This window comes from Triticum aestivum, chromosome 7D, assembly GCF_018294505.1.
Source record: "Triticum aestivum cultivar Chinese Spring chromosome 7D, IWGSC CS RefSeq v2.1, whole genome shotgun sequence".
NCBI lineage: Eukaryota > Viridiplantae > Streptophyta > Magnoliopsida > Poales > Poaceae > Triticum > Triticum aestivum.
Window position 1 is genome coordinate 54,208,056 of NC_057814.1, and position 14,922 is coordinate 54,222,977.

Genomic DNA, 14,922 nt, shown 5'->3' on the forward strand with positions numbered 1-14,922 from the left:
TTGCACTGCTTGCTGAAATTTCTTGCTAGGAAATGCTAGGAGTAGATAGGAGTATTTCATATTGTACTTGTTCAAATTCTTGATTGCTTACAATTTCTTCAGGTTTTAGCAAGTTTTTAGTTAATTAAAAACTGAAAGCTTTTCTGTTAATTAGGGAGGATAGCAGTAGTATAGCACTGTAGCAGGAGTACTAAATTAGGAGTAGTATAGCACTCCAGCAGGAGTATTAAATTGAAACTTTTTCAGTTAATTAGGAGTAGCGAGCAAGCTGATTTCCAGTAGCAATTCCAGTACCAATTTCTGTAGGAGTATCTTCTTGCTCTCTTCTCTCTCCTTTCGAGAATTCACTTCACACAAACCGATGCAAACAAGCCGATGCGAACATATGGAGTAAAAAAATCCACTGCACACAAGCCTTTGCAAACATAGTCAAATATGGATTATAATCATACTCCACAAAAAGAATCACAAGGATGCAACAAGCATACTCCACAAGCCTCATCTCAGGTCTCATGACAACAAGCATCTCAGGTCTCTTGACAACAAGCATCTCGGGTCTCTTGGCAACAAGCATCTCTGGTCTCTTGACAACAAGCATCTCTGGTCTCTTGGCAACAAGCATCTCGGGTCTCTTGACAACAAGCATCTCGGGTCTCTTGGCAACAAGCATCTCAGGTCTGTTGACAACAAGCATCTCTTGGCAACAAGCATCTCAGGTCTCTTGACAACAAGCATCTCAGGTCTCTTGACAACAAGCATCTCAGGTCTCTTGGCAACAAGCACCTCAGGTCTCTTGGCAACAAGCATCTCAGGTTAGCATCTCAGGTCTCTTGGCGACAAGCATATCAGGTCTCTTGACAACAAGCATCTCAGGTCTCTTGGCAACAAGCATCTCAAGTCTCTTGACAACAAGCATCTCAAGTATCTTGGAAACAAGCATCTCAGGTCTCTTGACAACAAGCATCTCAGGCCTCTTCCATTATTGAACCCTCTCCATTAGCCCTAAGTTGTGTAGGGCATTTGTGTAAACCTCTTGAGGGCACGACAGTCTTGGAGGTAGCTGCCCAAGACCCTCGAACCTTTCCTTGTTCACATGTGGTATTTTATACCCATTGCCCCCTGCATGGTTCAGGATCTCAATCATGCACGTTCGCAGAGTTAGAAAAATTCTGTTGAGCTTGTAAACCTCATAGCCTTCAAATTCCTCTAAAACACCATTAATAAGGTCTTGTAGTGTTTTAGGACTCAGACAATCTGTCAGGGATTGCAGCGAGTTGAAAAACCCAAGGTCAAGCACATTCAAATCAGGACTGTTGGCAGGTTGTTGTATTATTCTAATGTCAAGTCTAGTTTTTGCAACAGCCGCTAGAAATTCTGGGTCATTTGGCAAGATATGGGGCTTAGCATTATCCTGTTGAATGTAGATGGTATGTCCAGCATCACTTTCAGGCCAAACTGCTTGTATCGCTGGCAAGACCTTCTCTATTAGGAACTCCCTCATCACTTTTCTGTCCACCTTTATTGAATTTGTCTCTATTGTACCTCTGGGCCTGTTATCACTTCTCCTCTGAGCAGGAACTTCTTTCACGAATGGCCAGATACCGATTTTCCCAGAGAAGGTCACGTTTCCTTCACGATCCCACCTTGGCCTAGAAACGGCCGTCAAGAACATCACCTTGCCAATGCAGTTGCCATGTATAGGCCTCGTAGGCTCCTCCTCCCCATCCAACAGATAGTAGGTCATATTTTTCTTGGTCATATTGAACCATTTCTCATCAATGTGCACAACATTATGCATTGTCTTCCATTTAGGCCTTGAAGTTTCTATCATTGTCTCATCAAGCATTGACATGCAAAATTCCATCCTATCCTTCTTATTCTTTTCCTTCAGAGCTGGCTTCACATAGTTTGTGTGCCTCTTTATCAAATTCAGCTTGAAGTTTCTATGCAGTGTGGTAGGGCTACATCCCAGTTGCCAAGCTAGAGATCTGATAGTGGACCTCTTGTTTAGTGGAAGAGTAGGGATTTGCTCTAAATTGATGTTCTTTGGCTTTCTTCCAGAGTTTCCTTTTCTCTGATTGGAAACATTCACCTCTAAACCTTCTGAAATTTGCTCCATCGCCTTCTGCCAAACTCTTTGTATACTCCTCACTTCTACCTTAAAAAATTGTGCACGGTCTTTCTTATCATTTCTTTTGAATTTACCACCTCTACTCATGCACACTGAATGCAATGCCACATAAGCAGCATATTTTTGCTCGTCAGTGAGGGTTTTCTTTTTTCTAACTCCTTGCTGAACAACTGCAACAAGAAACAAAACAATGAAAAAAAATATTAGTCCATGCTCAAATGATAAATTGATCAAGATCACATGATAAATTGATCAAATGATAAATAAGCTACTATTCATTTTCAGAAACACTAGAGTTACTGTTCATTTTCAGAAACTTGCTAAATGAGCTACTCTTACTGTTCATTTTCAGAAACTTGCTAAATGAGCTACTCTTACTGTTCCTTTTCAGAAACTAGAGTTACTGTTCATTTTCAGAAACTTCCTAAATGAGCTACTCTTACTAGTCAATGTCAAATTTTCTTGTGGTGATCTGATTTGGGAATGGGGATCGGAGAGGTCTAATATTTTGGGGATTATTTCTAGGGTTCGTGGCATAGGCGATGCTTAATTGGGGAAGAAAGGCGGCACCTCATGCAGTCATGCTAGGGTTGCAGCCGGGATACTGCTGAACCGAAGCGCCGCCTTCTCCTCAGGCTCAAAGCTGTTCGTCGGAGGGAAGATTTGTACATCTCACTCTCGTCTTGCATACTCCTGGTGTTCGTGATCCTTTGCTTCATGCTAGTTTGAGAATCATACCTCCAGCAATAATGCAATATTTTGTCTAGTCAAATTTCGTGCAAACACTTTGTGCAGTTTTAACTGAATGTACTCCCTCTGCTCCAAATTACTCGTCGTGGTTTTAGTTCATTCAAATGAACTAAAACCACGACGAGTAATTTGGAACGGAGGGAGTATATGTTAGGAGCAATCTGTGTGAACATTGAACAAATCGAGATTACTGCTGACTTATGGTTCAGGATGCCTGGTGTTCAGTGCAAGGACAATATGTTTGATGCCTGAACCTGAATCTGCATTTGAGATCTGCCAAGACTTCCTCCCAGATATCCGATTTGTGAACCTATTTATTAAGATGCCCTCGTATGTACTCCTTCCCTGTTATCCTGCTTGCTTATTTCGCTAGCACAATGCATTTTTTGTCAATTGAAATTTGGTGCAAACACTCTGTCCAATTTCATCTAAATGTAAATTTCATCCAATTTCTGAGTTATCCTGCTTGCTAATTTGCTATCACAATGCATTTTTTGTGAGTGCAAGGACGCGTTCTCTCAGCACGGCGATGTTACCCAAGGTAGTTATAATCAGTCTGTTCCAGCTTCTTGCTGTTGGATCTGTTGTTTGATTGAATCAATTTGGGGTGTCCTCTGCTTTGACTGCTTGATGTGCCTGTCAGTGAAAGTGATATGCCATCCTGTGACAGGGAGGTCCAAAGGATATGGCTTTGTTAAGCTCTCTTCGGACAGCGAAGCAGCCGCAACGTTGGAGAAGATGAGTGCCAACTGCCGAGGTAGATAAAATGTGCTTCGTTCATCTGTTGGTACAGCATAATAAGCCAAGTTCTCGCAGGATAATAGGGTTCTCGGTGTAATAAAATGTGCTTCGCTCATCTGCTGCTGCTACAGATGCGTAAGGTGCTTACTGCAACATTTGCGTGATCATCGGTATATATTTGAAGTTCAGTCTTATGACCGGCAAATCCCAGAGGAAGACCTGACGTGATCAAGTGCTCCGTTAGCTAATACTCTTATTCTAAGACATGAAATTCATTAATTGGCCTTTTTTATCAACATTAGCCATGGTCTAGGAACAATTTATGACCTGATCTTAGAACTTGAATATGGCATCAAGTCCCAGGGAATGTGTGGGTTTAGAAAATCAATTTTCACACACGTTTAATACCAAACTTTGTTGTTAAACATTGGTAATACCAAATGGATTTTTTAATTGCTCAACACTTGCTAGCTACTCCATTATAGGGGTACAAATGAACTATTGATTGTTCATGGCAGGAGTACTGGAGCTCACCAACTGCATCTTGACCGGGATCGATGCCCTCTTCCTCTTCCATGTTCATATCATCTTGGAGTATGTCTTCTTCTTCGGCTGGAGTGCAGTTGAGATCAAAATCCATGCCTCTGCCCTGACTATGTCTATTTCCTTTTTCAGTTGCTGCCTGTTCTGAAGTTGGTGCAATGGAGCTTGGAGCTCCACCTGCTGGACCTGGAGCCTGTTCAGGTACTGCCACGGTATAAGTTCATGCAACATCAAGCACTATAGTACTCCAACATCATGCAATAGTACTCTTGTCATGAAAATGATGTTGCATGACGTTGTAAAAGTGATTCTGCCCCTGTAGTACTTCATCATGCAGCTATACTCCAACATCATGTTATTTTGTTAATGATACTCCAACATCATGCAATTGTTTCAGTAGTATTGATTTTTTGTTAATGATACTCCAACATCATTGGAGTACTGCACTTTTACTCCAATGCAGTGCTGATTTTTTGAATCCTCCCAACATCATGCAACATCATGCTCCAGTACTGAATTTTGTCATGCTAAATTTGCAACTGAATTGCCCCTTTTTTGACCTGTTGAACGACCAGGACCTAAAGTCAGCGGCAATCGGCAGTACCTGGAGGTGGAGCTGGCGAGGCCCTGGGAGGGTGGCGGCAATCTGCAGCAGGGCGCTGGCCTTGGGATGACGAGGTGGGGGATCTTTGCCGGCCCAGGACGATGAAGGGGATTTGCTGGCTGTCACGACCGGATTTTCGGGATATTAATTCTCCAGAAAATGGCCCTTATGCTCACCAGCCCCAGGATTACTGTTAGCTGATGAGGCACCAACTTGATACAAGAATTCCAAGCAAAGTACAAAAATATGTAGTACAGGACCATTGTGGCCTATGAGTACAACACTTGGTTTCTAATGGTTGATGGCGGAAGCGGTTTGTGGTTCATCTGCGTCTATGGGACTCCATTTCCCACAAAAACAGCTGACCAGGATAACTCCTATCTTCGCGAGGCTGCTGTCAACACTGCGTAGGTTCCGGGGCTGTCATCGCAACGCTCTTCTCCACGCAAGAAATCTGGCCAAGACAATAGCCAGGGACAAGCCAGTGAGTACGTTTGAATGTACTCGCAAACATCAAGAACACGGGTATAATATATCAAAACATGCCCCGAAATATACTATGATCACAATGTCTGTCACGAAATATACGAAATCCATGATGCACGCATGTGGGTAAAATATGAATATGTAATATAGAAATAGAATGTAGTGATCGAGTGTCTGAAATGACTCCTCGAAAAAGGGTGCAAATAAATTAACAATGCCGCAGTCGGGCGTCTGGGCGACACCACATAAAGGGCTTATAAATAAAAGAAATAACAAACATGCCATAGTCGGGCGTCTATGCGACACCACATAAAGGGCTTATAAATAAAAGAAATAACAAGCATGCCACAGTCGGGCGTCTGAGCGACACCGCATAAAGGGCTTATAAAGGATAATGAAATAATAAGCGTGCCGCAGTCGGGCGTCTGAGCGACACCGCATAAAGGGCTTACAACATAAAGAAAATAGCAGGCATGCCACAGTCGGGCGTCTATGCGACACCACATAAAGGGCTTATAAAAGAATAGTTGCAGTGGGTATCCGGGAGGTAGAACCATCCCAGGGATACTCAATAATTCAAATAATGTAAATGGTTAGTCCATAATAATAGTAATCATAATCATCACAAGTCACAAGTCATGATCCAAGTTCTGTGTTAACCGTTTTTCCTCCGAAGACCGACACTGAGACCGACACTTGACCCATCCCAGACTGTAGTCCTTAACCATTGACACGGCTATTCGAATAGATGTATAATCTCTGCAGAGGGTGTACTCTTTACCCACGGGTAACGGATTTCTTTAGCCCATCGGGACTAATTCCGTCTACGGTCTTTTAATTGAAAACACGCCTGACCTGCACACACCAGCTTAACTTACTGGTGCCTGGAATCACCCACGACACCTGTCAAGCGAAACTCTAAGTGGGGAGGCTACAACCTCGACGTAGCATGGGATCACAAAATTTATACCGCGCGCAAACTAGGGGAGCTACCCCTTCGGCTACAACCGAAACACCCATGCCCCCGGACCGGATGACTGGCTTTAATCGATGGCCATGGGACCCTCATCACGGCCTCTCTGTACGGTGTGTGCTAGAAAGGGGTTGACAACTTACTGAACCGTACCCTACCTATGGCAGGGACAAGTGGTAGTACGAAGCAAGTATGGGGGTTACTGGAACAAGACTCGATCTACGGCCGACTCAGGAGGTTCATGTATTCTCTGCATGATTGCCATAACAAATATATTTCCAATAACAGATAAGCTTACCACTCATCAAGCCTCACCATGCCATACCGGACATACTCGTCTCAACGAGGAACTAGGGACAAGCTCGTGTCTACCCAAGACCGCGACTTTCCCGACTTCCTTCTGATATGCATGAGAAGCTTACGAGGATGATCACTATCACCCGCATATCCATTAATAACAGCAAAGAAAATCTCTATTTTGCACTCATGCGTATGATTTTCTCGTCACATAAAATAGCGTATGCTCCAAGTCAAGGTGATGTTGTAACTGTATCAACAACATCCAAAAATATTAAGCCAGGGTTTAGAAATGCTTGCCTTCAAGTGTATGCATGTGGGGGTGCACTTTTTGAAGGTTGCCTTTTTCTCCAAAATCCTATTTTGAGAAATATTCAAATAACACACATTTCAAAAACAGAACAAAAAGTTGTCCCAAATATTTTTGAAATAAATCTTAAAATAAACTAGATGAAATTTGAGAGAGATAGGAAAAAGAATCAACTCATTTGGAGTTTTATTTTAAAAGTTATAGCCAGTCAAAGATTAGTCAAAGTTCTGTTTTTAATTAAAACCAGAAAAGAAAACGTTTCGGGGAAGAATACGCTTTCGAAGCGGAGGAGACGTACTCGGGATTTTGCGCTATCACTTAACCAGAGAGGAAGGGCGCACGGGTCACTGACAGTGGGTCCAGCGGGCCCACTGGTAAGGTTTGACTGGTCTCCCTCTCCCTCCTTTCTCTCTGCCCAAACGGGTCGGGGCTCCGGCGATCGCCGTCGGCGAACGGCAGCTCCCCACGGGGCCCCGAGGGCAGGGATGGATCCGCCAGACCGGGGCGGTCCTCCCGGTGGGCGCTAGGCAGGCGGGGACGGAGGAAGTCACCGGCGGCGAGCTCCGCGGCGGACGGTGGTTCGGGAGCAAAGTGGGTTTTGGGCTCCGGTGGTTCTTGGTCGAGGCTGAGGCGCTAGGCAGCTCCGCAAGACTATGGGGAGACTCTTGGTGGCGTTGGATGGGCGGGGGAGGGTCTGGCTGCGACGTATTGCACCGGAGCTCGGCGGCGGTCGAACTGGCCGGAGACGAGGAAGAAGGCCCCTCCCCGTCGATTGCTGGCTGCGGGAGTACTATGGGAGTGGCCTGGGGTTGCCTGAGTGCTCGGTTGAGCTCGGGGTCCCCTTATATAGGCGCTCGAGGACGGTCCCGCGGCGGCCGAGGATAAGATCGCCGGCGACCGCTGTACTGTGGTTACAGGGCTACGTGGCGGCGACGAGCGCGTGCCGACGGCTTGCGGATAAGCTCGGGCTGTTCCCAGGGGGCAGCTGGCGCGCGCGGGTGGCTTGGGCAGCGCCGTCCACGGCAGAGCCCGCTGCTGACACCGGCGTGCCGCCAAGTGAGCCCTGACGGCGGCGCTGTAGGGCGCCAGGGAGGCTTGGAGGTTTCTGGTGAGTGGGCGAGTGCATGGCGCGGCTCTGCAGGCGAGCAAGGGCCAGGGGTGCGACGCGGCGACCCGTGCGCACGCACGTGCAAAACGCGCGCTCTGGCCGCGCCCAGAGCACGCACACCAGATGCTCGACAAAATGCCAGCGCGTGCTAGAGAGCTCGGGCGATGCTGGTAGTTAACAGGCCAGGGTTAGGGATAGCTAGGAGGTTAGTGGACATGCTGGATGGGTCAGGGGCTCAAGTCCACAATGCAAACTAGAAGACATGCCAAAACTGTTCCTGCACACAGGGTGTTCGACAGAATGCCATGGGCATCTAGGCAACTCTTGGGGTGGCCAAACTCCCCAGATCCTAGTCTCTTTAGGAGCTAAAGAAGGTGGTAAGGTTAGTTTGGCAAAAACAGAAATTTGTTAGTGCAAGATTTTGAGAAAACCAGTTTTGGGCAGAAACTAAAGGCTATCATTGCATGCACCAAAAATACTCCAATGGTCCCAATCTCCTGGACTTCAGGGTTTGGTAGGGAGGACTATAAGTAGGAAAAAGCTCATGGGCACCGGAGCAAAATAAATTAGGGTTGCAGTACAAATCACCAAACTGGAGCAGAATGAAGATGAGGATGATTCACTCAAATTTTTCAAAGAACAACACTGGGTTTTTGCATGAAGTTGAATTATATGAATCTCCTGACATCCCCAAACACTTGGAAGAATTTTTAGAAGAATACTTAAATAGGTTGTAGTGCAAAAATGCATACTGGACCAGATTTGAAGAATTGATGTAGAGCTCAAAATCTCCAACAACCAAAATATATTTTTGCATAAAAGTGATGTGGGAACCTCACATGACATCCCCAAATTTTGGTGAAAATTTTAAAAGCATATATCAAATGGTTGCAGTGCAAAAGGGGCTCCAAATTTATGAAAGGTCATTTTAAAAGAATAAAGCTCATGAAAAATAATTATGCAAATAAATCCACTGATAAAGAATTGATTTTATAAAGAGGGCATACAAGTTCCAATAATACTTTTGGAAAGTTTCCTCTTGAGGTAAAAACCCACAATATTAAAGAGAAGAGGGGTTCTGAAATCAAAGGAGAAATCCAGAAAAATAAAAATTTAATTTCCTGGCAAAATTTTAATTGATAAAACAAGGTCAAATTTTTGGGGTGTTACACTGGCCCAGGAAGATGGGGAGGATGGAAGGGGATCTGTTGGGCGAGATGGGAGGCGATGGAGGTGGAGGTGGAGGATCTGGAGGTGGGGGCGACGGAGGCGGGGGAGATGGAGGTGGAGGATCCAGAGGTGGGGGGCGATGGAGGCGGGCGGATCTGGAAGACGACCTGGGTGGAGACGAGGAGAGAATTCAAAACTGGAGGTAACCTGGTCATTTCGCTGCTTTTTCACCTGGTCGGAAAAAACCCCTAGCGTCATGTATTTCGGAACGGAGGGTGTAGTAACTTGGTGATAGTGACTAGAGAACTTTGTCATGTACTATCTTATCTGGAAATTAATTCCCACTTGATTCAAGCAATTGTAGTACTCAGACAATCTGAGCACATGCTCACTGGTTGATCTATTCTCCTCCATCTTGTAGGCAAAGTACTGTCAGAGGTCTCATACCTCTCGACACGGGCATGAGTATGAAACACCAATTTCAACTCTTAGAACATCTTATATGCTCTGTGATGTTCAAAACATTTTTGAAGTCCCGGTTCTAAGCCGTAAAGCATGGTGCACTAAACTATTAAGTAGTCATCATACCGAGCTTTGTCAAACATTCATAACGTGTGCATCCGCTCCTGCAATAGGTCTGTCACCTAGCGGTGCATCAAGGACATAATTATTCTGTGCAGCAATGAGGATAATCCTCAGATCACGGACCTAGTCTGCATCAATGCTACTATCATCTTTCAACATAGTTTTTCTCTAGGAACATATCAAATATAAACGGGGAGCTACATCGCGAGCTATTGATCTACAACATAGTTATGCAAATACTACCAGGACTAAGTTCATGATAAACATCCACTTAGATAGATATCCCTCTAGTCATCTAAGTGATCACGTGATCCATATTAACTAAACCATGTCCGATCATCACGTGAGATGGAGTAGTTTTTAATGGTGAACATCACTATGTTGATCATATCTACTATATGATTCACGCTCGACCTTTCGGTCTCAGTGTTCCCAGGCCATTTGTGCATCTACTAGGCTCGTCAAGTTTAACCCGAGTATTCTGCGTGTGCAAAACTGGCTTGCACCCGTTGTATGTGAACGTAGAGCTTATCACACCCGATCATCATGTGGTGTCTCGGCACGAGGAACTGTCGCAACGGTGCATACTCAGGGAGAACACTTATACCTTGAAATTCAGTGAGAGATCATCGTATAATGCTACCGCCGTACTAAGCAAAATAAGATGCATAAAGCATAAACATCACATGCAATCAATATAAGTGATATGATATGGCCATCATCATCTTGTGCCTTTGATCTCCATCTCCAAAGCACCGTCATGATCTCCATCGTCACCGGCATGACACCATGATCTCCATCATCTTGATCTTTATCAACGTGTCATCACATGGTCCTCTCGCCAACTATTGCTTTTGCAACTATTGCTATCGCATAGCGATAAAGTAAAGCAATAATATGGCGCTTGCATCTTATGCAATAAAGAGACAACCATAAGGCTCCTGCCAGTTGCCGATAACTTGAACAAAACATGATCATCTCATACAACAATTTACATCTCATCACATCTTGACCATATCACATCACAACATGCCCTACAAAAACAAGTTAGACGTCCTCTACTTTGTTGTTGCAAGTTTTACATTGCTGATACGGTCTTCTGGCAAGAACCATTCTTACCTATGCATCAAAACCACAACGATTTTTCGTCAAGTTTGCTGTTTTAACCTTCAACAAGGACCGGGCGTAGTCACACTCGATTCAACTAAAGTTGGAGAAACAGACACCCACTAGCCACCTGTGTGCGAAGCACGTCGATAGAACCAGTCTCGCGTAAGCGTACGCGTAATGTCGGTCTGAGCCGCTTCATCCAACAATACCGCCGAATCAAAGTATGAAATGCTGCTAAGTAGTATGACTATTATCGCCCGCAACTCTTTGTGTTCTACTTGTGCATATAACATCTACGCATAGACCTGGCTTGGATGCCACTGTTGGGGAATGCATTAATTTCAAAAAAAATCCTACACAGATGCAAGATCTATCATGGTGATGCATAGCAACGAGATGGGAGAGTGTAGTCCACGTACCCTCGTAGACCGTAAGCGGAAGCGTTATGACAACGCGGTTGATGTAGTCGTACGTCTTCACAATCCAACCAATCCTAGTACCAAAAGTATGGCACCTCCACGATCTGCACACGTTCGGCTCGGTGACGTCGCACGAACTCTCGATCTACCTGAGTGTCGAGGGAGAGCTTCGTCAGCACGACGGCATGATGACGGTGATGATGAAGCTACCGGCGCAGGGCTTCGCCTAAGCACTGCAACGATATGACCGAGGTGGATTATGGTGGAGAGGGGAACCGCACACGGCTAAGAGATCAATGATCAACTTGTGTGTTCTAGGGTGCCCCCCTGCCCCGTATATAAAGGAGCAAGTGGAGGGGGCCGGCGGCCTCATAGGGTGCGCCCCAAGGGGGGAATCCTACTCCTACTAGGAGTAGGTTCCCCCTTTCCTTGTCCAAATAGGAGGGGAAGGAAAGAGGACGAGGGGAGAAGGAAAGAGGGGGCCGCCCCCCCAAGCCCTAAACCAATTCAGTTTGGGCCTGAGGGGGGCGCGCCCCACAGCTCCCATTCTGCCCTCTATTTCCACTAAGGCCCATGAAGGCCCATATAGCCCCCGGGAGGTTCCGGTAACCCCCCGGTACTCCGGTATAAGTCTGAACTCACCCGGAACCATTCTGAAGTCCAAACATAGTCGTCCAATATATCAATCTTTATGTCTCGAACATTTCGAGACTCCTCGTCATGTCCGTGATCACATCCGGGACTCCAAACAACCTTCGGTTCATCAAAACACATAAACTCATAATACCGATCGTCACCGAACGTTAAGCGTGCGGACCCTACGGGTTCGAGAACTATGAAGACATGACCGAGACTCACTTCCGGTTAATAACCAATTGCGGAACCTGGATGCTCATATTGGTTCTTACATATTCTAAGAAGATCTTTATCGGTCAAACCGCATAACAACATACGTTGTTCCCTTTGTCACCGGTATGTTACTTGCCCGAGATTCGATCGTCGGTATCATCATACCTAGTTCAATCTCATTACCGGAAAGTATCTTTACACGCTCTGTAATGCATCATCCGCAACTAAATCATTTAGTCACATTGCTTGCAAGGCTTATAGTGATGTGCATTACCGAGAGGGCCCAGAGATACCTCTCCGACAATCGGAGTGACAAATCCTAATCTCGATCTATGCCAACTCAACAAACACCATCGGAGTCACATGTAGAGCATCTTTATAATCACCCAGTTATCGTGTGATGTTTGATAGCACACTAAGTGTTCCTCCGGTATTCGGGAGTGGCATAATCTCATAGTCATAGGAACATGTATAAGTAATGAAGAGAGCAATAGCAATAAACTAAACGATGATAGTGCTAAGCTAACGGATGGGTCAAGTCAATCACATCATTCTCTAATGATGTGATCTCGTTCATCAAATGACAACTCTTTGTCCATGGCTAGGAAACTTAACCATCTTTGATTAACGAGCTAGTCAAGTAGAGGCATACTAATGACACTCTGTTTGTTTATATTTTCACACATGTACTAAGTTTCCGGTTAATACAATACTAGAATGAATAATAAACATTTATCATGATATAAGGAAATATAAATAACAACTTTATTATTACCTCTAGGGCATATTTTCTTCAGACACGGCTAGGTAACATGTTGATGATGTGGACAGCCTTAAGAAACGCCTCGTCCCAAAACATGAGAGGCATAGAATGAAGGAAATATGCCCTAGAGGCAATAATAAAGTTATTATTTACTTCCTTATATCATGATAAATGTTTATTATTCATGCTAGAAATGTGTTAACCGGAAACTTAGTACATGTGTGAATACATAGACAAACAGAGTGTCACTAGTATGCCTCTACTTGACTAGCTCGTCGAATCAAAGATGGTTAAGTTTCCTAGCAATAGACATGAGTTGTCATTTGATTAACGGGATCACATCATTAGAGACTGATGTGATTTACTTGACCCACTCCGTTAGCTTAGCACTTGATCGTTTAGTATGTTGCTATTGGTTTCTTCAGGACTTATACATGTTCCTATGACTATGAGATTATGCAACTCCCGATTACCGGAGGAACACGTTGTGTTCTACCAAACATCACTACTTAACTGGGTGATTATAAAGGAGCTCTACAGGTGTCGCCAATGGTGTTTGTTGAGTTGGCATAGATCGAGATTAGGATTTGTCACTCCGATTGCGAAGAGGTATCTCTGGGCCCTCTCGGTAATGCACATTACTATAAGCCTTGCAAGCAATGTGACTAATGAGTTAGTTGGGGGATGATGCATTATAGAACGAGTAAAGAGACTTGCCGGTAATGATATTGAACTAGGTATTGAGATACCGACTATCGAATCTCGGGCAAGTAACATACCGATGACAAAGGGAACAACATATGTTGTTATGCGGTTTGACCGATAAAGATCTTCGTAGAATATGTGGGAACCAATAAGAGCATCCAGGTTCCGGTATTGGTTATTGACCGGAGACGTGTCTCGGTCATGTCTACATAGTTCTCGAACCCGTAGGGTCCCCACGCTTAACGTTCGCTGACGATCGGTATTATGAGTTTATATGTTTTGATGTACCGAAGGTAGTTCGGTGTCCCAGATATGATCACGGACATGACGAGGAGTCTCGAAATGGTCGAGACGTAAAGATCGATATATTGGAAGCCTATGTTTGGACATCAGAATGGTTCCAGATGACTTCGGGCATTTACCGGAGTACCAGGAGTTTGCCGGAACCCCCAGGGGAGTATATGGGCCTTATTGGGCTTTAGGGGAGAGAGCGGGGCTGCCTAGGGCAGGCCGCGCACCCCCCAAGGCCTAGTCCTAATTGGACTAGGGGGGAGGGGCGGCGCCCCCTCCTTCCTTCTCTTCTCTCTTCCCCTTCCTTCTCTCCTACTCCTACTACTTGGAAGGGGGGAATCCTACTCCCGGTGGGAGTAGGACTCCCCAGGGCGCACCATAGTAGAGGGCCGGCCCTCCCCCTCCTCCACTCCTTTATATACGGGGGAGGGGGCACCCCATAGACACACAAGTTGATCATTGATCTCTTAGCCGTGTGCGGTGCCCTAATTCTTGCTCGTCCTCGAGTAGGTAAATGATAAAAAAGATAATTTTTTATGTGGAATGCTACCTAGCATAATCTTGATCACATAATCAAATCATGGCATGAATATTAAGACACGGGTGATTCAAAGCAATAGTCTATCATTTGACATTAAGACAATAATACTTCAAGCATACTAATAAAGCAATCATGTCTTTTGAAAATAACATGGCCAAAGAAAGTTATCCCTACAAAATCATATAGTCTGGCTATGCTCCATCTTCACCACACAAAATATTCAAATCATGCACAACCCCGATGACAAGTCAAGCAATTGTTTCATACTTTTGATGTTCTCAAACCTTTTCAACTTTCACGCAATACATGAGCGTGAGCCATGGACATAGCACCATAGGTGGAATAGAATATGATGGTGGAGGTTGTGTGGAGAAGACAAAAAGGAAGAAAGTCTCACATCGACGCGGCTAATCAATGGGCTATGGAGATGCCCATCAATCGATATCGATGCAAGTGAGTAGGGATTGCCATGCAACGGATGCACTAGAGCTATAAGTATATGAAAGCTCAAACTGAAAACTAAGTGGGTGTGCATCCAACTTTGCT

The 14,922-nt window shown here is 44.9% G+C and overlaps 1 long non-coding RNA gene across 1 annotated transcript; it reads left to right on the plus strand.

The window, feature by feature from the left end:
- The first annotated feature begins 2,994 nt into the window (after positions 1–2,994).
- LOC123170133 (uncharacterized) lies at positions 2,995–4,435 on the plus strand. The gene is made up of 5 exons (XR_006485046.1): positions 2,995–3,211; positions 3,383–3,422; positions 3,552–3,638; positions 4,141–4,216; positions 4,298–4,435. It is a non-coding gene; the product is annotated as an uncharacterized lncRNA (long non-coding RNA).
- The last annotated feature ends 10,487 nt before the right edge of the window (positions 4,436–14,922 follow it).